This window comes from Astatotilapia calliptera, chromosome 3 (genome assembly GCF_964374335.1).
Source record: "Astatotilapia calliptera chromosome 3, fAstCal68.1, whole genome shotgun sequence".
Classification (NCBI taxonomy): domain Eukaryota; kingdom Metazoa; phylum Chordata; class Actinopteri; order Cichliformes; family Cichlidae; genus Astatotilapia; species Astatotilapia calliptera.
Genome location: NC_137424.1, coordinates 84,138,169 through 84,163,073, shown reverse-complemented (window position 1 = coordinate 84,163,073; position 24,905 = coordinate 84,138,169). Strand labels below are relative to the sequence as shown.

The 24,905-nt window shown below is 43.3% G+C and overlaps 2 long non-coding RNA genes across 2 annotated transcripts; one reads left to right on the top strand and one right to left on the bottom strand.

Annotated features, from left to right (window-relative positions):
* Positions 1-18,198: 18,198 nt before the first annotated feature.
* LOC145426015 (uncharacterized) lies at positions 18,199-20,056 on the bottom strand. Its single transcript, XR_013906781.1, has 2 exons — positions 19,944-20,056; positions 18,199-19,525 (listed from the first exon to the last, which is right to left on the bottom strand). It is a non-coding gene; the product is annotated as an uncharacterized LOC145426015 (long non-coding RNA).
* An 89-nt stretch (positions 20,057-20,145) lies between these two features.
* On the top strand, positions 20,146-21,767 carry LOC145426030 (uncharacterized). Its single transcript, XR_013906798.1, has 2 exons — positions 20,146-20,829; positions 21,502-21,767. It is a non-coding gene; the product is annotated as an uncharacterized LOC145426030 (long non-coding RNA).
* Positions 21,768-24,905: the final 3,138 nt, after the last annotated feature.

Genomic DNA, 24,905 nt, shown 5'->3' with positions numbered 1-24,905 from the left:
ATTGTTTGCTTTGGTAACTGCGATTATAATCACAATGACAAAAAAGTGCAAAAAAATAAATGTCGGTTATATTCATATACACTGTAAACCCGGATAAGTTCAATACACTTAAATCGTTTGAGGAAACCGATTTTGAGGAAATCCTGCTAGGATTCACTGCACTGCATCAGATACTCTGTAAGATTAAGGTCGACTATCGAACGGCATATAAAGTAAAGGCTTTAAAACAAAGTAAACGCTGAAAGTACAAACATCGCTAATGTCACATAACTTTGCCGGCATGTGGCCAACAGTAATGTTTTAACGGTCTTCATTATTAAACATTTGCACATAAATAAGTGACATGATATTCAGTACTTACTTTTTTGAAATTTAACTCTCTTCAGCCGCTCCGCTTCCACTTCTTTGCCCCCAGTGGACTTCTTAGCATGGGTTGATTCGTGCAACTGGTCCCTCCGGTTATTGTCTCCCCAGAAACAGTTCCGTTGTGTGGTATGTGCTTTTGTAGCGTTTTTATTCTTGCAGCATTTTTCTTTTGGAAGTGTTTTTTGAAGTTACAGTCCGTTTGGTAGTTGTAGATCATTGGTTAAATGATCATATCTGTGGGGGACTAGTCCAACCGGAATAGTATGGTGGGGAGAGTTTTGTTCTTCCGGTGCGGTCTGTGTGTTTTGTCATGTGCTGGAGTACGCATTAAAGTTTGTCAGCGGACTAACATCGAGAGTGATTATTGGCTCGTCACATCACACGAGAGTGCTACATGGTGTCAGAAGACGGTACGGACGTCACGCCAGCGCGTATGTTTATATCCCTGTCCGGGTGCCGCACTACATATTGTGCGCTGTGTTGGATTAGCCGCTAAAGAAAAAAAAAAAAAAAAAAAAAGTCGCCCCATCATGGCGGACGGATTTCGCAGACCCGACCCTCTGGTTTTTGATGAGAACATTGCCGACAATTGGCGTGTTTTTGAAAGGGAGTATGATATTTTCATCGCCGCTGCTCACTCTGACAAGCCGGCAAAGACAAGGACTTACATTCTCCTGAATATTGCTGGACCAGACGCCATTGAACGAGAACGCTCGTTCGTTTATGCTCCTGCCGTTCGCGCAGCTGGTGCAGATGGAGAGATACTCACTGCTGCTGAGTCCAGAGAGGATCCAGAATGTTTGAAGGCAAAATTTCGAGAAATCTGCAATCCTCAACACAACAGGACGATGGAAAGATATAGATTCCACACCAGAAATCAGAAGCCAGGTGAGACACTTGAGTCATTCATCAGTGATTTAAAGATCAAGGCTAAATGTTGTCACTTTGGGGACCTCACTGACGAGATGCTCAGTGATCGTATCGTCTGTGGTGTCATTAGCGACACGTTGAGAAAGGCTCTGCTAAGGGACAGCGAGCTAACACTGGCTAAAGCTATCTCGGTGTGTCGAATACACAAGATGACTGAAAAAAACAGCAAGACACTAGCAACACAAGCTACCAGTGTCGATGCAGTAAAGCCCATTTTGAACAGCAAGCACAAGCCTAAGCCCCTTTCATTCCCACAGACTGTCACCAATTGCTCCAATTGTGGAGGAAGCCACGCGGCTAAGCGAGACAAGTGTCCAGCATTTGGACAACAGTGTCACAACTGTAAAAAACTGAATCACTACAAAAGTTGCTGCAAGTCTAAACCACGCAGCCATCACAGAGCCCCTAACAGACAGACTGCAAGGCGGCTTGTGAACGAATTAACAGTGAGTGAGCCACCACTTCAAGATGAAACATTTTACGTGGATGGTGTAGAGCTTGACAGACAGATTGACTGCATCCACGCTAAAGCTAACAAAAAAGATGAGGGATTTGTCACAATACACATAAATGGCGTGCCCACAGAGATGAAAGTAGATACGGGAGCGAAATGCAATGTCATGCCACTCAAGACTTTCGAAACAGTGAATGGCGGAAGACAGACTGTTAAACAAGAGAATCCTGTGAGCCTTGTTGCCTATGGAGGCACGAGAATTCAGACCACTGGAACTGTTACACTCCCTTGTTGCTTAAAGAAGCAGTGTCACACGTTGCCTTTCTTTTTGGTGGATAGAGAAGTGCAACCGCTGCTAGGATTTCGAGCATGCATGGAAATGGGCATTGTGAAAATGAGCCCTGAGGTCCACCAGATCAGCACAGAAAGCAGCACAGATTTCAGCTCCCACATATTCACACAATACCATGACCTGTTCAGTGATGAACTGGGGGAACTTCCAGTCACATACTCAATGATACTAGACCCTGATGTGCAGCCTGTGGTCCGTCCAGCCCACCGCATCCCCATCGCGATGCAAGAAAGAGTCAAAGCTGAACTTGAACGCATGCAACGCATCGGCGTTGTAACACCAGTCACCGAGCCTACTGACTGGGTGTCCTCAATGGTGGCAGCACACAAGAAAGACAAGCATGAGATCAGACTGTGCATAAATCCAAAAGACCTCAACACAGCACTGAAAAAAGACCCCATCACCCAATGCGTAGCGTTGAGGAAGTGGCAGCACAGATGTCAGGAGCGACAGTGTTCTCAGTGCTAGATGCAAAAAACTCCTTCTGGCAAATACGGCTCGACGAGAAATCCTCAATGCTGACCACATTCAGCACCCCATTTGGGCGATACAGGTTTCTGCGGATGCCCTTTGGTATCAACTCAGCCAGTGAGGTGTTCCAGCGCTCCATGGAACAGCTGTTTACCGGTTACCCGTGCTCTGTCATCGTGGATGACATCATCATCGGAGGACACGGAGTGGCTGAACATGATGCCAACCTAAAAAAAGTGCTGACACGTGCTCGAGAGATCAAACTCAGGCTAAACCCTGACAAGTGCAAATTTCGCCTAGATCAAGTGTCATATGTGGGCCACATCTTCACAAGGGACGGTCTAAAAGCAGACCCCTCCAAAACCACAGCAGTAGGAGCAATGCCGGTGCCCACGGATGTCACGGCGCTACAGCGCTTCCTCGGTATAGTTAATTACCTTGGGAAATACATACCGAACCTTAGTGAGATTGCCGCACCCCTAAGGAAACTAACCCACAAGGAGACTGCGTGGTGCTGGTTCCCACAGCACCAAGAGGCTTTTGACCACCTCAAATCATGCCTCTCCAGCCCGCCAGTATTGGCGTATTACAATGTCAAGGAGCCAGTCACACTGACGTGTGATGCATCATGCTATGGGCTGGGTGCCGCGTGTTTGCAAAATGGCAGACCGGTGGCCTTCGCCTCACGTGCTCTCACTGACACAGAGACGCGATATGCTCAAATTGTCACGGTCCGCTTTGACAGACCGTGTGGAGAATGCGTGGAGGACTCAGGTGCAGACACAAGTGATACGGGAGTGAACTTAAACAAAAGCGAGCCTTTTATTGTGGCTGAGGAATACAAAAGAAGCAAACCAGAATAAGGGGAGCACAAGAGCGATAACTAAACAGAAACCTAAACTGGGAATAAACTATGGTATGGCTATGACTAGAAATACAACAGACCGGGCATGGAAACACGGAGGGTGGACATACAGACGACGCGACACAGAATGTATGAAACACAGAGACTAAATACACATGAGGGATGATCAGGGGAAGTGGCAACACATGGGATCACAGCTGACACACATGAACCTAACGACAGGACAGGAGGAGTGAAACTGAATACACTGACAGTGAATACAGACTTACAAAGTAAAACAGGAAACATGGAGATTAGACATGACACATGAACCGGAGAGACGTAGTACAGGGGGAGGTGACAGACGCGACAGCATGAACTTGACAATACAAGACACACAGACATAAACACACGAGGGGCCAGGGAGGCTTGATACAAGGGTAATATATACAACTGGGGTGGACTACCTTAAAGAACCAAACAAACAATAAACATCAAAATAGGTTAAACACAAAACACTGGGTTGCACGACCCAGGACCATGACACAAATAGAGAAGGAGCTCCTCGCCGTGGTGTTTGCCTGCACGAAGTTCAAAGATTATGTCTATAGCAAAGCAACAATCATTGAAACCGACCACCAGCCCCTGGTGACCATAATGAAAAAGCCAATCCATGCCGCCCCTGCCCGGCTCCAGAGGATGTTACTGCGACTACAGAGTTACAACATCAGTCTGGTCTACAAAAAGGGGAAATACATGTATCTAGCCGACACCCTTTCAAGAGCCCCGCTCGCCCCGCTGTCACGCTGCCCGGTCGAACACACTGATTATGAAGTGATGACAGTGAGCTACATCTCCACTGCTCGCCTGGAGGAGCTAAGACAGCACAAGATGATGTGCTACAAGCGCTCAGCACAGTCATTTGGTGAGGGTGGCCCAGCAGAGAAAGCCAAGTACAGCCCGCTCTGGCTCCGTTTTTTCCATTTAGAGATGAGCTCAGCATGGAGGATGGGATCATCATGAAAAGCCACAAAACTGTCATTCCCCAGTCCCTGCACAAAGAGTACATCAACATTGTACACAAAGGCCATCCAGGTAACCAAGCGCAGAGCTAGGAGTGTCATTTTTTGGCCAGCAATGTCAAAAGACATCACGGAAGAGCTGCTCTCTTGCACTGTGTGTAACAGCACTAAGACACATCAGCAGAGAGAACCACTACAACTGCACCCTGTTCCAGACCTCCCATGGTCAATGGTGGCTGCTGACATTTTTACCTGGCATGGAAAACAATACCAGGTCCTTGTAGATTCCTATTCAGGATGGATTGAGATTGACCTTCTCCGTGACTTGACCACAGCAGCGGTCATCTCCAAGCTAAAGAGACACTTTTCAGTTCATGGCACACCGCACACGCTCCTCACTGACAATGGCAGACAATACACTAGTCAACAGTTTATTGATTTCGCAAAACAGTGGGACTTCACCCATTCAACCAGCAGCCCAGAGTTTCCACAGTCAAACGGTCTTGCTGAGAGAGCGGTGCGCAGTGCAAAACAGCTCATGGAAAAATCTCACCGAGATGGAACCGATGTGTTTCTTGACCTCCTAAACCTTAGAAACATTCCCCGCGACACACAACTAGGCTCCCCTGCTGAACGCCTCATGTCTCGTCAGACACGCGCGGGCATTCCTGTGTGCAGCAAGCTGTTGGCACCCATTGCAAAAGACACAGGACAGGTCTGTGACCGACTTCGCGACAGAAGACTCAGACTGAAGCGTCACTATGATAAGTCCAGTCGCACGCTACAGCCGTTGCAAGAAGGACAAGTGGTCCGCGTGCAGACAGAGAAAGGCTACGACAAGCTGGGAATTGTGGAAAGGCATAGCAAGGAGCCACGATCCTACATCATTCAGGTCGATGGAAGAACCTACAGGAGGAATCGCCGCCACATCCTCCCAGTGGCAGAACCACCTCCGCCACCACTCCATGACTATGACTGATAGGTTTGTAGCATAAACCTATTCGCTGGAACGTTGAAGACAATATAATTACACCGCAAAGCAAGACACAAGTAGGCAAGTTCTTCATGTTACTCGTATACGGGAGAGAACCGGACAGAGCGCCGTCCCTTTGCCTGACCCCAGTTGCTCTAGTCCGTTCTCCCGTATCACTGCCCTTTTATTGAGGTTACATGAATATACATAGGTTCATTAACATATGACGTCTACATACACACAAAGAGTACCTTGCCTGTGTGTGTGTGTGTGTGTGGGGGGGGGGGGGTACTGCTGATCAAAGGGTCATAAAAGCACACAAGCAAACATCCTTGGTCAGGAAGAGGGTAGACTAGACACCCCCCCCCCCCCCCCCCCGGTGAGGAAGTCCAGCAGTTCATCTAACAAAAGGCTCTTATACTTAAACAGATATACGTGTGTTTGCTATACCATAAATCAGCAAAGGAAGATACAATCTCTCCTCTGTAGGGGAGTGAACTCACCCCCTCTTTATGCTACACAGAGTTGTTACAGACCTCTTAGGATGAAACATTCTTTCAATCTACAAATGATTACACACTTCTAAGCATATATGAGTAAATATTTCTAAGCATAAATGACAATCAACAATACAAAACCTATCAATGACCCTGAGTGCCAGGACACTAACCATTCTACAATGGACAGTTCCACACTCACACCGCAATCACACACACACACTCAAATGAGGATTCACAAAACACATCCTCTCCCCAGCCCCAACCTGCTGTGCAGGTGCCCGGCCAGAACATTGTGAACCAGACACCATACACTACACGTGCAGGTCGCATCTGCAGACCCAACCCAAGATACTTGTAAATGGAAAACACTAGGATGCCTCAGGTGTAATCAGTTTGTTGTCAGTATGTTGAAATATGATGCTTGCTATTTGCATTTTTCATAATTGCTGTTATGTTAAGGTGTGGGGTTACTCCGAAAAAAAAAAAAACATTGTCAAGTTAAAGTTGTGTTAAGAAGCACTGTTTAGAAACTTGTGAGTGAATTAGTTTTGTTAGGTGCTACCAGCTAAATGGGGAGGATGTAGATCATTGGTTAAATGATCATATCTGTGGGGGACTAGTCCAACCGGAATAGTATGGTGGGGAGAGTTTTGTTCTTCCGGTGCGGTCTGTGTGTTTTGTCATGTGCTGGAGTACGCATTAAAGTTTGGCAGCGGACTAACATCGAGAGTGATTATTGGCTCGTCGCATCACACAAGAGTGCTACAGTAGTGATGGCCAAATGAGGCTTTCTGAAGCACTGAAGCGTGTATTGAAAAAAGGTTCATTACTCGAAGCTTTTCAACACAGTCCTCTCTGGTGACAGCTGGTGGCCGAAAAATATAAAGAGTAGCTTGAATCCACTAAATAAAACCAACTGGTCTATTATGACTGCCCAGAGATCTGTCTGATGTTGTGCCGCCGGTTGTGTTGCTTTGAACGTGTAATTTTTTTGGCGGTTAAAACAAATGTGTTTCATTTGTTTAACAAATTATTTTGACCAGTAAACTTTCCTTGTTTAAACACGAATCATGGTGTGGTCTTTCTTTGTTTCTGACTTCTTGATGTTGGTAAATACAATAATTGAAAAATACCACATCACATATAATATACATATGATAATGTACAACACATTATGGAGTATGCTTCTGCGACACCTGCTACGAGGTCCTGCCTCCATGCACTTATGCAATCAACCGCTAGACGGATATATTTATAAATAATATTATATTAGGGACATTTCCCCAGACATATCTTTCATCTGGGGGTATAATTGATTCTGAAATGGAAAGGAAAATGCTTATGAACTTGCAAATGACAAACATGATGCATTTAAAGTAGCCCTTTTTCATTTAAGATTGACATTTTACATTTTCCCCATTTTCAGATATAATAAACACACACACACAAAACAAAAGCATGGCTCCAAATCTCTCCGTGGAATGATCAAGGGTTCACTATCTGTCACTATCAAAACACCACAAATACCGCAAATGATTCATTTCCTTATAAACCAGGGAATCAGACACCGAAGCAGTGGAATCTAACGCCCACTCACATCCTGGGCCATCTGATCTCAGGAATTCGCATGATAAGGTGGGGCCAGGTTTCACAATGAACTCACCCGAAACTCTGGCTGATTGGGACCCACACCCAGTTTCACACCTTGGCTCAGGCGATTAGAGGATCATCAGGGGGTCCTTTTGTCCCTCTGTGGGGGGTCACTCCCACTAGGTTTATATCTGGGACTCTCCACCATTTGACCTTAGAACTGAAGAAGCTTCTCGGATGAGAGGTGAAACGTCTTCAAGTAACTTAAAGAAGTCCAGACGCTTTTCTTTGCAAGCTCCTTTGACAATGTTCCCATATAATACTTATTATAAATATACAGAGAAATATACACGTTGTGCAAAATTTAGTACTGTAGTTCTTTAAATCGGTTACAAACAGAGATTTTAGATGGAAGGAGCAAGATTTTGTCCCATCCTTGTATATCTATTTCACATTTAAGCAGCGTCCCCCAAGATTTTCTCAATTATGGCAGTTTATCCACAATTAGGGCATAAATTCTATTACAACTGGAGAGACATGCTGACTGCATTACAGATTGACAATGTGGGAAACACTCTCACCTCTGTATTGAAAGAAATGAAGCTCAACAGAATCCTGGCCTTGGAACTGGATGAAGCTGTTTCCGATCTGTGATCCACTGTTACACTGACCAAAAGCTACAACTTCACACAGTGAGTGTTTGCCTTACGGATGCTGCATTTATATTCATATGTGTTTGAAAGAAACTGCACGTCCATATGTGAAGGTACCCCAATGTGTAAACATTGAAGATATCTATCTATCTATTCGGACGCATGATAACAGGACCCCTTTGGCGCCGGCTGTGGGCTCAAGGCCGGAGCTCAAGGCTTGAGCAGAACAAAATTTCCCTGATAACGACTGTGTTGACTCTGTTTCTATGAGGGGCCGTACAAGCCAAAATTCATACTTTCACTCTCACATACATATATTCTTCTTTCAGGCAAAAAACAAAAGAATTTCCTTTCATTCAGTAATCAAATCAAATCAAATCACTTTTATTGTCACATCACATGTGCAGGCACACTGGCACAGCACATGCGAGTGAAATTCTTGTGTGCGAGCCCCACAAGCAACAGAGATGTGCAAACACAACAACACAAACCAGCAAATACAAGAATGGCTACATCTGAAACTAATAAATATATGTACAATATATAATAGTGTATGCATTTCTGGATGTGTATACTAAATATTATCCTACGTGTGTGTGTGTGTGTGTGTGTGTGTGTGTGTGTGTGTGTGTGTGTGTGTGTGTGAGTGTGTGTGTGTGTGTGTGTGTGTGTGTGTGTGTGTGTGTGTGTGTGTACACATTTTTACAAATTAAATAGTAAAAAAATAATAAAATAAAATATATAAAAATATACAGAGTTGAGACATGCTTGTTTGTTAGTAGTGGATAAACTTTATCATTTAACAACAGGTGTATGTTAAGTTTCGCTGCTTTAACCTTGCTGGAAAATCTTCACGTGTTCATGAATGTAAGCTGTTTTTTTTTCATTACGTGTGTGTGCACATTTGTAGGTGATTTATCTCAACTTTTTTCTCAAACAAGGCATTTCTCTAACACGTGCCTTTCTCATACATTTCTCTGGTTGTGTGTGTTTTTATTTGTTTCCCAAATTTTGATTTCCCATTTTAAATTTCAAATGCATAAAAAAATCACATACATTTGTTTATTGTATCAAGGCTTTTTGACTTTGTCAGGAACCTCTATTTCTACAAAATAAAACAAAAAACACATTTTCACTAAATTATAAAATGCCCTAGTTGAAATTATGACCTTTGTGTTGTTAGGGTCGGTTTCGACCCAGGTATAATATTATGAGTATAAAGCAATAATTAAAGCCAAAACTGAAATCATAAGTGCACTGTCAGCTAAAACACTTACAGCAAGCGCCTCTCCTAATCATATGAGCTTTAGGGGATTCTTATTTTGCATGTTTTTTGCAGTATACCTACACAAAAACAAAACAAAATAAACACGGGCATGTGAGGTGAATTCACTATTTGAGTGGCCATTTGACTTCCAGAGTGCACATTTACAATTTGCAGCATACAAAAAATGAGAAGAAGATTCACAGTGAGCTAAGTTCAGGATCATATTTTTGGTGAAAATGAAGGAGAGGACACAGAGCAGCATAGCGATTCAGATGGGCAGGTTTCTACAGAGGAAGGCAATGTGGACTATCATCCAGAAGACACAGACACATCTGATCAGAGGTGGAGGTCGCTGGTGCTGAAGCTACTCCTGCTGAAAGATTCAAGTCCAAAAATGGTAAGATCTTTTGGAGCTCAGTACCTCATGATGTACATGGCAGGGCAGCTGCTGCAAATGTCATCAAAATGACCCCTGGAATCACAAGGTTTGCTCTGACCAAAGTCAGTGACACCAAGAGATGTTTTAAGATATTTATGCCATTGTCACTAGAAAGAATCATCATTACTATGATGAACCTTGAAGGGAAAAAAGTCCATGGCGACATGATGAGGAATACCTGGATGCTTTCATTGGTGTTCTTCTTGCTGGAGTGTACAGATGCTGCAATGAGGCCACTGATCATCTATGGGATGCATCGACAGGCAGAAACATTTCCTGGGCAACGATGTCACTTCACACATTTGATATCATTTTGACTCAAGAGTCCTCAGATTTGACAACAGAGAGACCAGACCGAGGTCTGACAAGCTCGCTCCCATCAGGGATGTCTGGGAGAGATGAGTGCAGCTTCTTCCACTGATGTTCATACCAGGGCCAGTGACAGTGGATGAACGTCTTGTCCACTTTTTGAGGAAAATGCCCCTTCCGGCAATATATACCCAGTAAGCCAGGGAAAAACGGCAGAAAAATCTGGGAAGCCTGTGATGCAAAAACCAACTATGCCTGGAATGTACAGATTTTCACAGTCAAAGCTGTGAGTGGCACCCCTGAGAAGAAACAATGAAAATGTGTGGTCCTCCATATGACCACTGGACTGCAGGATCACAATATCAGCTGTGATATTTTATTTTATTTTTTACCAGATATGACCTCGGACAAGAACTTCACAAAGGAAACTGAGGTGAAGCTGTATCATTGGGAAGTGATAAAAAGCCCACAATTACCCACGGCTATAACCAAAACAAAGGAGGAGTGGACTTTTTCTTTTTTTTCAGTTTATATTAAAGGTCTACTGCTGAAAAAAACAAACTTTTTTTGTCTTTTCTTGATGTAAATGTCTATGGGTCAGAATTGACCCGTAACACCATAGATGTCATTTTAGTTAATAATATTAAAATGAAAAAAATCAATAAAACAGATTTATTTAAGAGATGTGAGCTATACCCCTCAGTAATACTCAGGTAACACAGAAAACTTTTATTTATTAATATGATTCTCTTGAGGTTAATTTTACAATTTTTTTTATTGAAATCGAGGGGTATTTGTGACAACAAAAGACCCAGAGGCCCACGCCAAAAGTATTAAAACCAACATTTTCATGGATAAGGAAGCCTAACAAGGTAACCAAGAGATGAGAAACAAATTGGATGAGAACTTATTGTTTTTAGTATATTTTATAGCTGATTTAATTCACGGGTCAAAACCGACCCGCTAACATAAGAGATGATAACAGAAAGCCAACACGAGAGGAAGGTTAAATAACAGCATTCCATGTTTCTTTCTCTCTCTTTCTCCCTCTCTCTCTCTCTCTCTCGGTGCACACTTCACACAGTCAGGTAGTTGCCTTATATGGGCAGCATGCAAAGTTCCTGTCACACACACAGCTACTTACCATCAGCAGCTGCAAAGCCGTCTTCACGTCCTCTCTCCACACTCTCACATGTCACAGGTAATCCATACTCACATATATAGTATGGTTAATACCATCTGTTAATACCATTTGTCACTGAGATATATATTTGTGAGGCAATTATTGTAGTTTTAGTGGTTTGTGCTACATACACAGTCGGAGGTCAGGGACCATGTGCAACTGTACCACAGTCAGGATTGTGTCTACTAACGTGTAGTACAGCAGAAGAGTATCCACCGACCCACAGCATACAGCCGACCTGCAGTTCCAGCCGACCCAGAACAAGAGCTTATTTAAAAGAACAGCACAGGGTAGCAGACTTGTGCTGTGTCTACAGTCATGTCCTTGGCAAATAAGCACATCATAGCCGGTATTGTACGCCCCACAATCCCAGATGCCAAGCGGGCATTACCCAGGGCCATGTACATGAAGCGTTTCCATGTAAGCAAATGGAAATGCGTACAGGATCAGCGAACCAAGACGCTGGCGGTGGTGCACGCATTGGTGCCTGAAAGGAAGCTATTTGCTTACTGCCAAAAGGTACAAAGAACCTTCCTCTCCTGGTTACCACCGTACAACAAGAACTTGTGTTCAAAGTTATCGCTTCAAGACATTCTGGACTGCGAACTTGATTGTGGGGCTGTTTACTTTATCAACACCGTAGAGTTCACTGGCCCCGATCCAAGTGATAGGGATTACGCTGACAGTACCGAGCCTACATTCAGCTTACAGATCCAAAGCTACAATGGAACCGTGCCCACTGGACGTCCTAACTGGTGGGAGACGACGCATACACCTGTCATGGACGATTACATCCGACGTGAAATGGGGCTACCTCCCTGCCGTGTGTATTCTGCTACAGTACCCGCCGCGGTACAAAGACCTGGGCCTGGGAGGTACAGGGGGGATGGGATGTCGCAGGAGGTTATCGACGTTGACATACCAGTGCAGGAGGTAATTGATGTCAACGTGTTGCAGGCGACAATCGACGAATCTTTCAACGAACCCCAACAGTCAACGTCCTCTACGCCTCCTGTGTCAATCGGAAGACCTACGGATCTATACACGTGTCCCTGTTGTTATGAACAGACACACATGTGTGTGTTTAACTGTGGACACGTTGCATGTGAGAATTGCATCCTGAAAAGTGTGACAGTGTCAGGGATTCGAAGGTGTTTCTATTGTAAAAGCCATTGGAAGTGGTACCGGTTCGTCCGTATGAGTAGCGTGTCACAGGATATCTGTTTGGATTGTGCTAAGGCTAAGATGTACATCAAGCCTTGCGGTCACGCCAGCTGCGAATGTCCTAATCCTGTTTGTGCAGAATGTGCACGCGGAGAAACGGTCAGGTTGTATCTTTAAGTGTGACATGTGTCACGCAGCTGTACTCTTACTATGTTTTAGCAAGAGAATGGGCATGTGTTTGCTCGCATTGTGATGTTTGTACATGTATGTGTTGACATTGTAATCACCATTTGTCAAATAAAACAAAAAAAAAACAAAGGCAGAGGTCCGAGGTGGATTCCAAGCTCCACGCGTCCCGTGATGCTAATATCATTTACAATAAACTCTGAGTCAAATGGGTAATATAACACATTCACAATACTTTTATTTTAATTTTCAGTTAATGTCATTCACAATAGATTTTAAAGATGTCTACAATATTTGCAATATGAAAGATATAAAATCATTCTATGGACACTACAATACCTTACAATACCTAATATATTGAATCTTTTAATCAAATGCCACTACTCAAAGCTTAATAAAAAAAGGATATAAACGAACGAAGGATATGAATGAATTACATGATTTTTAAAAATATACAATCCCAGAAGCTGGTATTTTTTAAAACAAAAGACACATTTACACCAGATAAAGAGCTATAACAAGCATTTATTAAACAAGGTATGAAAAAACAAACATTCTTTTTTAAAAAAAAAGGGATATGACAAGCATGCATTATGCAATATATTAAAGAAACACACAGTGTGTTTAAAAGGGATAGTAAGCATGTGTTACACTTACAGTAGGTGTCACAAAGGCATCCTGCAAGATATGTTTGTACTGATTGCCGATCACGCTTCAACTGAGTCGTCCTCGGCCAGAAGGAATGGTACTCCACAGTGATGTAGTTCCAATAAATTTAATAAGGAGGTGGCAGATGACATCAACAGGATGTACAGCGTTGGTAGGGAGGCGATTGCATTAATCAAATCAAATCAAATCACTTTTATTGTCACATCACATGTGCAGGCACACTGGCACAGCACATGCGAGTGAAATTCTTGTGTGCGAGCCCCACAAGCAACAGAGATGTGCAAACACAACAACACAAACCAGCAAATACAAGAATGGCTACATCTGAAACTAATAAATATATGTACAATATATAATAGTGTATGCATTTCTGGATGTGTATACTAAATATTATCCTACGTGTGTGTGTGTGTGTGTGTGTGTGTGTGTGTGTGTGTGTGTGTGTGTGTGTGTGTGTGTGTGTGTGTACACATTTTTACAAATTAAATAGTAAAAAAATAATAAAATAAAATATATAAAAATATACAGAGTTGAGACATGCTTGTTTGTTAGTAGTGGATAAACTTTATCATTTAACAACAGGTGTATGTTAAGTTTCGCTGCTTTAACCTTGCTGGAAAATCTTCACGTGTTCATGAATGTAAGCTGTTTTTTTTTCATTACGTGTGTGTGCACATTTGTAGGTGATTTATCTCAACTTTTTTCTCAAACAAGGCATTTCTCTAACACGTGCCTTTCTCATACATTTCTCTGGTTGTGTGTGTTTTTATTTGTTTCCCAAATTTTGATTTCCCATTTTAAATTTCAAATGCATAAAAAAATCACATACATTTGTTTATTGTATCAAGGCTTTTTGACTTTGTCAGGAACCTCTATTTCTACAAAATAAAACAAAAAACACATTTTCACTAAATTATAAAATGCCCTAGTTGAAATTATGACCTTTGTGTTGTTAGGGTCGGTTTCGACCCAGGTATAATATTATGAGTATAAAGCAATAATTAAAGCCAAAACTGAAATCATAAGTGCACTGTCAGCTAAAACACTTACAGCAAGCGCCTCTCCTAATCATATGAGCTTTAGGGGATTCTTATTTTGCATGTTTTTTGCAGTATACCTACACAAAAACAAAACAAAATAAACACGGGCATGTGAGGTGAATTCACTATTTGAGTGGCCATTTGACTTCCAGAGTGCACATTTACAATTTGCAGCATACAAAAAATGAGAAGAAGATTCACAGTGAGCTAAGTTCAGGATCATATTTTTGGTGAAAATGAAGGAGAGGACACAGAGCAGCATAGCGATTCAGATGGGCAGGTTTCTACAGAGGAAGGCAATGTGGACTATCATCCAGAAGACACAGACACATCTGATCAGAGGTGGAGGTCGCTGGTGCTGAAGCTACTCCTGCTGAAAGATTCAAGTCCAAAAATGGTAAGATCTTTTGGAGCTCAGTACCTCATGATGTACATGGCAGGGCAGCTGCTGCAAATGTCATCAAAATGACCCCTGGAATCACAAGGTTTGCTCTGACCAAAGTCAGTGACACCAAGAGATGTTTTAAGATATTTATGCCATTGTCACTAGAAAGAATCATCATTACTATGATGAACCTTGAAGGGAAAAAAGTCCATGGCGACATGATGAGGAATACCTGGATGCTTTCATTGGTGTTCTTCTTGCTGGAGTGTACAGATGCTGCAATGAGGCCACTGATCATCTATGGGATGCATCGACAGGCAGAAACATTTCCTGGGCAACGATGTCACTTCACACATTTGATATCATTTTGACTCAAGAGTCCTCAGATTTGACAACAGAGAGACCAGACCGAGGTCTGACAAGCTCGCTCCCATCAGGGATGTCTGGGAGAGATGAGTGCAGCTTCTTCCACTGATGTTCATACCAGGGCCAGTGACAGTGGATGAACGTCTTGTCCACTTTTTGAGGAAAATGCCCCTTCCGGCAATATATACCCAGTAAGCCAGGGAAAAACGGCAGAAAAATCTGGGAAGCCTGTGATGCAAAAACCAACTATGCCTGGAATGTACAGATTTTCACAGTCAAAGCTGTGAGTGGCACCCCTGAGAAGAAACAATGAAAATGTGTGGTCCTCCATATGACCACTGGACTGCAGGATCACAATATCAGCTGTGATATTTTATTTTATTTTTTACCAGATATGACCTCGGACAAGAACTTCACAAAGGAAACTGAGGTGAAGCTGTATCATTGGGAAGTGATAAAAAGCCCACAATTACCCACGGCTATAACCAAAACAAAGGAGGAGTGGACTTTTTCTTTTTTTTCAGTTTATATTAAAGGTCTACTGCTGAAAAAAACAAACTTTTTTTGTCTTTTCTTGATGTAAATGTCTATGGGTCAGAATTGACCCGTAACACCATAGATGTCATTTTAGTTAATAATATTAAAATGAAAAAAATCAATAAAACAGATTTATTTAAGAGATGTGAGCTATACCCCTCAGTAATACTCAGGTAACACAGAAAACTTTTATTTATTAATATGATTCTCTTGAGGTTAATTTTACAATTTTTTTTATTGAAATCGAGGGGTATTTGTGACAACAAAAGACCCAGAGGCCCACGCCAAAAGTATTAAAACCAACATTTTCATGGATAAGGAAGCCTAACAAGGTAACCAAGAGATGAGAAACAAATTGGATGAGAACTTATTGTTTTTAGTATATTTTATAGCTGATTTAATTCACGGGTCAAAACCGACCCGCTAACATAAGAGATGATAACAGAAAGCCAACACGAGAGGAAGGTTAAATAACAGCATTCCATGTTTCTTTCTCTCTCTTTCTCCCTCTCTCTCTCTCTCTCTCGGTGCACACTTCACACAGTCAGGTAGTTGCCTTATATGGGCAGCATGCAAAGTTCCTGTCACACACACAGCTACTTACCATCAGCAGCTGCAAAGCCGTCTTCACGTCCTCTCTCCACACTCTCACATGTCACAGGTAATCCATACTCACATATATAGTATGGTTAATACCATCTGTTAATACCATTTGTCACTGAGATATATATTTGTGAGGCAATTATTGTAGTTTTAGTGGTTTGTGCTACATACACAGTCGGAGGTCAGGGACCATGTGCAACTGTACCACAGTCAGGATTGTGTCTACTAACGTGTAGTACAGCAGAAGAGTATCCACCGACCCACAGCATACAGCCGACCTGCAGTTCCAGCCGACCCAGAACAAGAGCTTATTTAAAAGAACAGCACAGGGTAGCAGACTTGTGCTGTGTCTACAGTCATGTCCTTGGCAAATAAGCACATCATAGCCGGTATTGTACGCCCCACAATCCCAGATGCCAAGCGGGCATTACCCAGGGCCATGTACATGAAGCGTTTCCATGTAAGCAAATGGAAATGCGTACAGGATCAGCGAACCAAGACGCTGGCGGTGGTGCACGCATTGGTGCCTGAAAGGAAGCTATTTGCTTACTGCCAAAAGGTACAAAGAACCTTCCTCTCCTGGTTACCACCGTACAACAAGAACTTGTGTTCAAAGTTATCGCTTCAAGACATTCTGGACTGCGAACTTGATTGTGGGGCTGTTTACTTTATCAACACCGTAGAGTTCACTGGCCCCGATCCAAGTGATAGGGATTACGCTGACAGTACCGAGCCTACATTCAGCTTACAGATCCAAAGCTACAATGGAACCGTGCCCACTGGACGTCCTAACTGGTGGGAGACGACGCATACACCTGTCATGGACGATTACATCCGACGTGAAATGGGGCTACCTCCCTGCCGTGTGTATTCTGCTACAGTACCCGCCGCGGTACAAAGACCTGGGCCTGGGAGGTACAGGGGGGATGGGATGTCGCAGGAGGTTATCGACGTTGACATACCAGTGCAGGAGGTAATTGATGTCAACGTGTTGCAGGCGACAATCGACGAATCTTTCAACGAACCCCAACAGTCAACGTCCTCTACGCCTCCTGTGTCAATCGGAAGACCTACGGATCTATACACGTGTCCCTGTTGTTATGAACAGACACACATGTGTGTGTTTAACTGTGGACACGTTGCATGTGAGAATTGCATCCTGAAAAGTGTGACAGTGTCAGGGATTCGAAGGTGTTTCTATTGTAAAAGCCATTGGAAGTGGTACCGGTTCGTCCGTATGAGTAGCGTGTCACAGGATATCTGTTTGGATTGTGCTAAGGCTAAGATGTACATCAAGCCTTGCGGTCACGCCAGCTGCGAATGTCCTAATCCTGTTTGTGCAGAATGTGCACGCGGAGAAACGGTCAGGTTGTATCTTTAAGTGTGACATGTGTCACGCAGCTGTACTCTTACTATGTTTTAGCAAGAGAATGGGCATGTGTTTGCTCGCATTGTGATGTTTGTACATGTATGTGTTGACATTGTAATCACCATTTGTCAAATAAAACAAAAAAAAAACAAAGGCAGAGGTCCGAGGTGGATTCCAAGCTCCACGCGTCCCGTGATGCTAATATCATTTACAATAAACTCTGAGTCAAATGGGTAATATAACACATTCACAATACTTTTATTTTAATTTTCAGTTAATGTCATTCACAATAGATTTTAAAGATGTCTACAATATTTGCAATATGAAAGATATAAAATCATTCTATGGACACTACAATACCTTACAATACCTAATATATTGAATCTTTTAATCAAATGCCACTACTCAAAGCTTAATAAAAAAAGGATATAAACGAACGAAGGATATGAATGAATTACATGATTTTTAAAAATATACAATCCCAGAAGCTGGTATTTTTTAAAACAAAAGACACATTTACACCAGATAAAGAGCTATAACAAGCATTTATTAAACAAGGTATGAAAAAACAAACATTCTTTTTTAAAAAAAAAGGGATATGACAAGCATGCATTATGCAATATATTAAAGAAACACACAGTGTGTTTAAAAGGGATAGTAAGCATGTGTTACACTTACAGTAGGTGTCACAAAGGCATCCTGCAAGATATGTTTGTACTGATTGCCGATCACGCTTCAACTGAGTCGTCCTCGGCCAGAAGGAATGGTACTCCACAGTGATGTAGTTCCAATAAATTTAATAAGGAGGTGGCAGATGACATCAACAGGATGTACAGCGTTGGTAGGGAGGCGATTGCATTAATCAAATCAAATCAAATCACTTTTATTGTCACATCACATGTGCAGGCACACTGGCACAGCACATGCGAGTGAAATTCTTGTGTGCGAGCCCCACAAGCAACAGAGATGTGCAAACACAACAACACAAACCAGCAAATACAAGAATGGCTACATCTGAAACTAATAAATATATGTACAATATATAATAGTGTATGCATTTCTGGATGTGTATACTAAATATTTTTCTACGTGTGTGTGTGTGTGTGTGTGTGTGTATACACATATTTTACAAATTAAATAGAGTAAACAATAATAAATATATAAAATATACAGAGTTGAATATGTGCAAAACAGCGGCATTACTGTACAGTGTGGAGTGCATAATGTTGAAGTTCCAGTAGTGAAGCTGAGGTGTCTATGAAGTGTTCAGCAGTCTGATGGCCTGGTGGAAGAAGCTGTCTCTCAGTCTGCTGGTACGGGACCGGATGCTGCAGAACCTCCTTCCTGATGGAAGCAGTCTGAACAGTTTATGGCTGGGGTGACTGGAGTCCTTGATGATCCTCCCCGCTTTCCTCAGGCAGCACTTCCTGTAGATGTCTTGGAGGGAGGGAAGCTCACCTCCAATTATCCGTTCAGAGCACCGCACTACTCGCTGGAGAGCTTTGCAGTTGTAGGCGGTGCTGTTGCCATACCAGGTGGTGATGCATCCAGTGAGGATGCTCTCAATGGCACAGTGATAGAAGGTCCTGAGGATGCGGGGGCTCATGCCGAATCTTTTCAGTCTCCTGAGAAAGAAGAGGCGCTGCTGCGCCTTCTTCACTGTTTTGTTTGTGTGTACTGACCACGTAAGATCCTCAGCCAGATGTACTCCAAGGAACCGGAACCTGCTCACTCTCTCCACAGCAGCGCCGTTGATGGTGATGGGGGTGTGTACTTCTCTGCACCTCTGGAAGTCCACTATCAACACAGCAGGTAAAGGGGGTGTGAGTGTGTATATGGGCGTGTGTGGTCATCTGTAAACAGAAAGATCAAACATTTGTATTAACCACTATGGATAGCAGTGTACCCCTTATACAGTACTGTGGGTTTCCAGCGTAATGTTATACAATCTACCATAACCTCAGTGCCACTAGATGGCAACCTAAGACCATAAATGAATATCTGGCTCATATATACATTGGCAAACCAGATCTCTGCAGATTACAACGATTCAGAGAATAAACATAGTAAGTAGTTACTGTACATCCACCTACAACCACAATGCTTGACAGTAAGTCGTATATGAAATGAAATATGGGCTGAACACAAGGCTGCCTGTAGTAGGCCAAAAGAAAAAACCGCATCTTAGTGATAGCAACGGGACTAGCTTCTTATGTACCAAATTACACTGCTAAAATCAAACAAGCATCATTCCAATCTTACAATACTCACATGGTAAGCACGCACACAGTACTAAATCACACAGAAATGCAGGTAAATACGTTACTCCTCCGACACACCTCTCATCTGTGCAGAACTGCGCTGAACACGTTCCCAACCGGAAGCACAGATACCAAGGTGCATCATGGGTAACGTAGTATAAAACAGTTACAGTGAACAAGCGGACGTTTAACACATACGATATCAAGCATGACACTAACAATGATTCACCACGCTAAAGCAAAGAATATCTTTAGTAAAAATCTCTAGTGTTGTCTATATGTGTCCACTCTTTTGAGTGTTAAATATAACACTGTTGAGTGTTATATGAACACTTTTGACAGTGTGGTATTTTTAAAAGTAACCTAATCAGTTTTCAAGATTTACAGTGACTAACGGTGTGTTCACACCGAACGCGATAGAGGCAGGCGGAGCGTCAGGTTTACATGTAAAGTCAATGGAAAGGCGCGCTGACCCGCGATTGCGGCTCCCGCGAAAATTCGGAAGCGTTTTGGCGTCGCGAAAACGCCAAAACGCCAGAAACGCGCGTGAGTGTAGGGCGTTTCAGGCGTTTGACTCGCGAAAAAATCCACGCGCGTGAGTTTATGTGTTGCATTTTGTGCATACGCGCGTTTCGCCTCCCCCGCTCGAGTTGGAAAAATCTGAACTCCAGCGTAAAATCGCGCCGCGACAACCAATCAGGAGCCTGGTGACGTGGCTGTTACCTAGTTCAAAGGGGCAGATCCAGCCAAAGCCCTTTATTCTTCAATAGAAGGAAGGCTAATCAATGCTGTAGCAAACAACCCGGAGCCGTACGACACCAGCTGCCTTCTGGACCAAGACAGGAATATAAAGGACCGAGCTTGGAGGAAGATATGTGAAGAGATCGGGCAACCTGGTAAGTTCATTCATTTCTCTTAAGTTTTCTCTAAAGTTTTCACTGACCCGGGGAAGCCGCACACAAGCTAGCAAGCCACCGCTATTTTCCCACTGATGTACAAATACCGTTCTGCTTTTAGGCATGTTGTCATTTAAGAATATATTTTATTGTTTATTAATAAACAGCACACAGTGGTCCCGCTGTTCATCCGTCACTGCCTCTTTTTTTTGATTTCCTTTTTTCTGCACCGTACAGCATTGCATTCTGCAGCCTGATTGACAAATCTCCTCCGTGTCGTGTCTCCTGCGCTTGCCAAATTTATCATGTTTGGTTTTGGTCCAATAGAAAAAACAGCACAAAAACACCCATAACTATGAGCCTCATTCGGAAATAGACACCTGCACCGCGAGGGAAAAAGGCGCACGAAAGTGGCAGGCAGATGAAGACAAACCGCGGCATAATAATACTTTTACGTTTTGCAATCTACAAAGGTTTGCACTTTGAGAATCAATTGTGAGAACTGTGACCAATGTTCATGTGTGTGTGTGTGGAAAAAAGTGTATAAAGTGCGTGGCCAGGGGCTAGTTATTCTGAGAACCCCTGATTATATCCTGTTTTTGTTTTTTCAATGTTGAAATTAAAATCTAGTAGCAGCCTTCTCATTTCTTTGTGTTTTGTGCTGTTTTACAGGCCCACAGGGGAGGACGGCTCCGAGGCAGATAAGGGACGGGTCCCAGGACGGTCCATCGGCGCTGGAGCTGGCCATCCTGGTGTCCCTGAAGAGTCCACACCAGTCTCCAATTGTGCATTTCCTCCTCAGCCTTGTTCCTGCTCTGGAGAGCAGCTGGTCGTTTTTATTCCCGTCTCTCTGTAAATACTTATATTTTATATATTTATGTTTAATGTTTTTCTGTTTGAGAATTCTAATATTATTTCAAATAAATTTTTATAAAGACTAATGTCTCAGTTCTACTACACAGCAAATGTTGGCACACGACTTGACACATATAGAATTTATTTCATATTATACTAATGACAAAATATACTGATACAGTGGGATGCAAAAGTTTGGGTGAAGTTTAATAAACTCCTTGCTGTCTAAAATATAACAGGACACCGGAGTAAATTCTCAGCGTCTCACACTTCTGATAATCAGCTGTCTGCTTGACGTTTATTCAGCTGTGTAAAAACTTTAATCTCAGACAAACCGATTTACTCAGGAACAAATAAAATACTAAAAAAAAGCCAAACAATAACATTTTTAAGTTATTTAAGTGACTTATATATGTTTAACCTGAGTAGCGAAAGACGGCGGTGGGTTTGAAAACGATTTGCGGGGAGTCCGGTGTTCTCACTGCGCTAGTGACCTAGCCCCCGGCTAGCTATCGAGCTAGTGGGTAACAGACGTCTCCGAAAACGTCAGAGCGCTTATGAAAATATGTGGTGTCCTGATAAACTGAGCAGATATTTGAGGTTTACACAGCTACATTCTCGCCTGAAAATATGTTAAACGTTTATTTTGTGACCCAGAAAGAATAATAAGAGTAACATTAAAACTAACTAGCTGCCGCCATTGTTGGAAACTGCGCTGGGCCGCGCTATGAATTCTGGGACACAGCTGCTGCTTCTTTTTCTTCTTCTTCGGGGTTTAACGGCAGCTGACACATTTCCAGTTCACGCGCGTTAAAATATGATATTTTGGGGCGCGGGCGATTTTTCTTGGACACGCGTAGAGGTTGCGAATGTGCAGGCGTCAAGTTAGGGGCGTTTTGGCGTTTTTTCACGCGCCCATCGCGTTCGGTGTGAACACACGGTAACACTGAGCAGTGCTCATTTTCTAACACTGGAACATTTTTTTTTAACATTTTGAGTTATTTTCCAGTGTTAGAAAATCAGCACTGCTGATTTGTGATGTGGACGGTTGCTGAAATAAAACTGTAAATAAAACACAACATTATACGGAACCAACCGTGTCTATGACTGTGTGTTTCACGTGAACATTGAACCACTTACTCCTCTGTAATCTCGCCTAAAAACCCACCCATGATTAAACTGAATACATAAAACCGGCCCATTGGTTCTACGCTCACCGGCATTCGAACAAGTCACCCAGACGTAGGAGCTTTACAGAGGATAGCAACATAATACAAATACACCGAGATGAACCCGACCGCCCAGCTAGTGCTCTTGGACGGTGCGCAATCGTCTGCAACTTCTACCACAAAACGGCAGGTCTACTTGGACACGTTTGCAGAGTTTACCAAGACGGTCGAGCCATTTACTTTAACATTCAAGGTCATGATGTCTAACATGTCTCTGTATAGACACTCTCTGAGTGCTACGGGGAACAACAGATGGTGTCTGGCTATGCTCCGTTACGTGCACGAACACCCCGTTGACCATGCCGAGCACGCCAAGGATTTGTATGTCACCGCCAGGACAATAGCAAGGTTTGTGGACAAGTTACACGAGGCTTCTGGCGATCCCAAATGCACAGGCCACGACAATGTGGGCTTGTCCGAGGATGATTACGAAATGTGGTTCACTCTTGAAATGGACCACGACTTCACGGTGAGAGTCAAGGTCGAGCCTACTGCTAAGTGTCCCAGCGAGATCGCTCGCGTCTTGAGACGAGGCGTTGTGGACATCGACCCGGTCTGGAATATCATGGCAGAGGTAACGGGCTATATCTGCCTATACGCTCTGGGCGCAGAGCTAATGGCCTCCGATTCGGCCGACAATGCTGAGAATCAAGCTGCCTCCCAGAGCACGGGCACCGCAGGCGACCCAGCCGTCGCCGAGCCCGACGACACCAACGCATTGAGGCCGAACCAAGCAGCCTCTCAGAGCAGCGACACTGATGACAGGCCGGCCATCGCTGAGCCCAACGACATTAACGTATTGCAGCTGAGGACTCGCAAAGTCATTTCAACCGCACCTTATTCATATCCTCACCCCACCAATTCTCTATATTAATGATACTTCTCCAGAGAGAAATCAACTACTTCATTGACCAACCATTCAGTGAAGATCATGTTGACCTTCATCACTCTAATTGCTGCGCTGTGTGCCAGCTCTTTAGCTTGTGTTGGGTGGTCGGAAGTGAAATGCCTGAAAACCTCCACTGCAACACCGATTACAATAACCAAATCAGGTGTGAGTGCAAAAGAGACACCGACACTCGTTGTGTGTTTTATTTTAAATACAAATCCAGACGTTTAAACCATACCTTTGTGGGTCTAATGGAACGCTCTACTACACGCTCTGTTTTCTATCCCGATGATGGCTCAACATACGTTTTTCAAAGTTTTCAAAAGTACAATGTTGAAATAGACTGCGAAGGAGTTAAATACAGCGGCGTGTTCAAGCCTTCTTGTGCAATTGTAACTGATGCCCCCACCGTCAGTTGTGAAATTGGAACTTGTGTTTTTGAAGCCCGATCTCACGAGCAATGTACAATGTACAAAGCGGCAATCGTAGTACATAGGAAACATGGTAAGATGTTATATTTGTCATTCCGCGGCGTTGCTGATACACACTTGCATTAGTCCCTTCTTCTGTGTACGTTGTGTTAGTGTGTACATTCAACATACCCTAGGATGTAAGGGCGGCCTCTGCCGGCGGTGCACCATATCAACATACCCGGAGACGGAAAAAAGGCGGCCTCTGCTGGCCGCGCGCCATAGAGCCTGCGCGAAAACGCAGTTGTTTCAACTAGGAGGATCTCTGCCTGGAAGGAAAGGCGGGGCTCGCGTGGGAATGCCTTTAGGGCCGTGTGCGACAGGGGGGTGCATTTTTAAAAAGCCCCCCTGTGGCTGTATATTTTTTTACAACGTGAAGAAAGCTTTGGCGTCGAGGCGCTTGTTTCCCTTAACCCTTGTGCACCCGCCTGTTCTCGGGGCGTGGGTCGTGGTGACCCCCCGAGGTGTGTGTGTGTGTGTGTGTGTGTTGTTATTAGGATGGTATTGATGATGATGGTGGTGGTGATGATGATGATGATGATGATGATGATGATGATGATGATGATGATGATGATGGTGATGATGATCATGATCATGATGATGGTGGTGGTGGCGATGGGGGGGTCTTGGTAA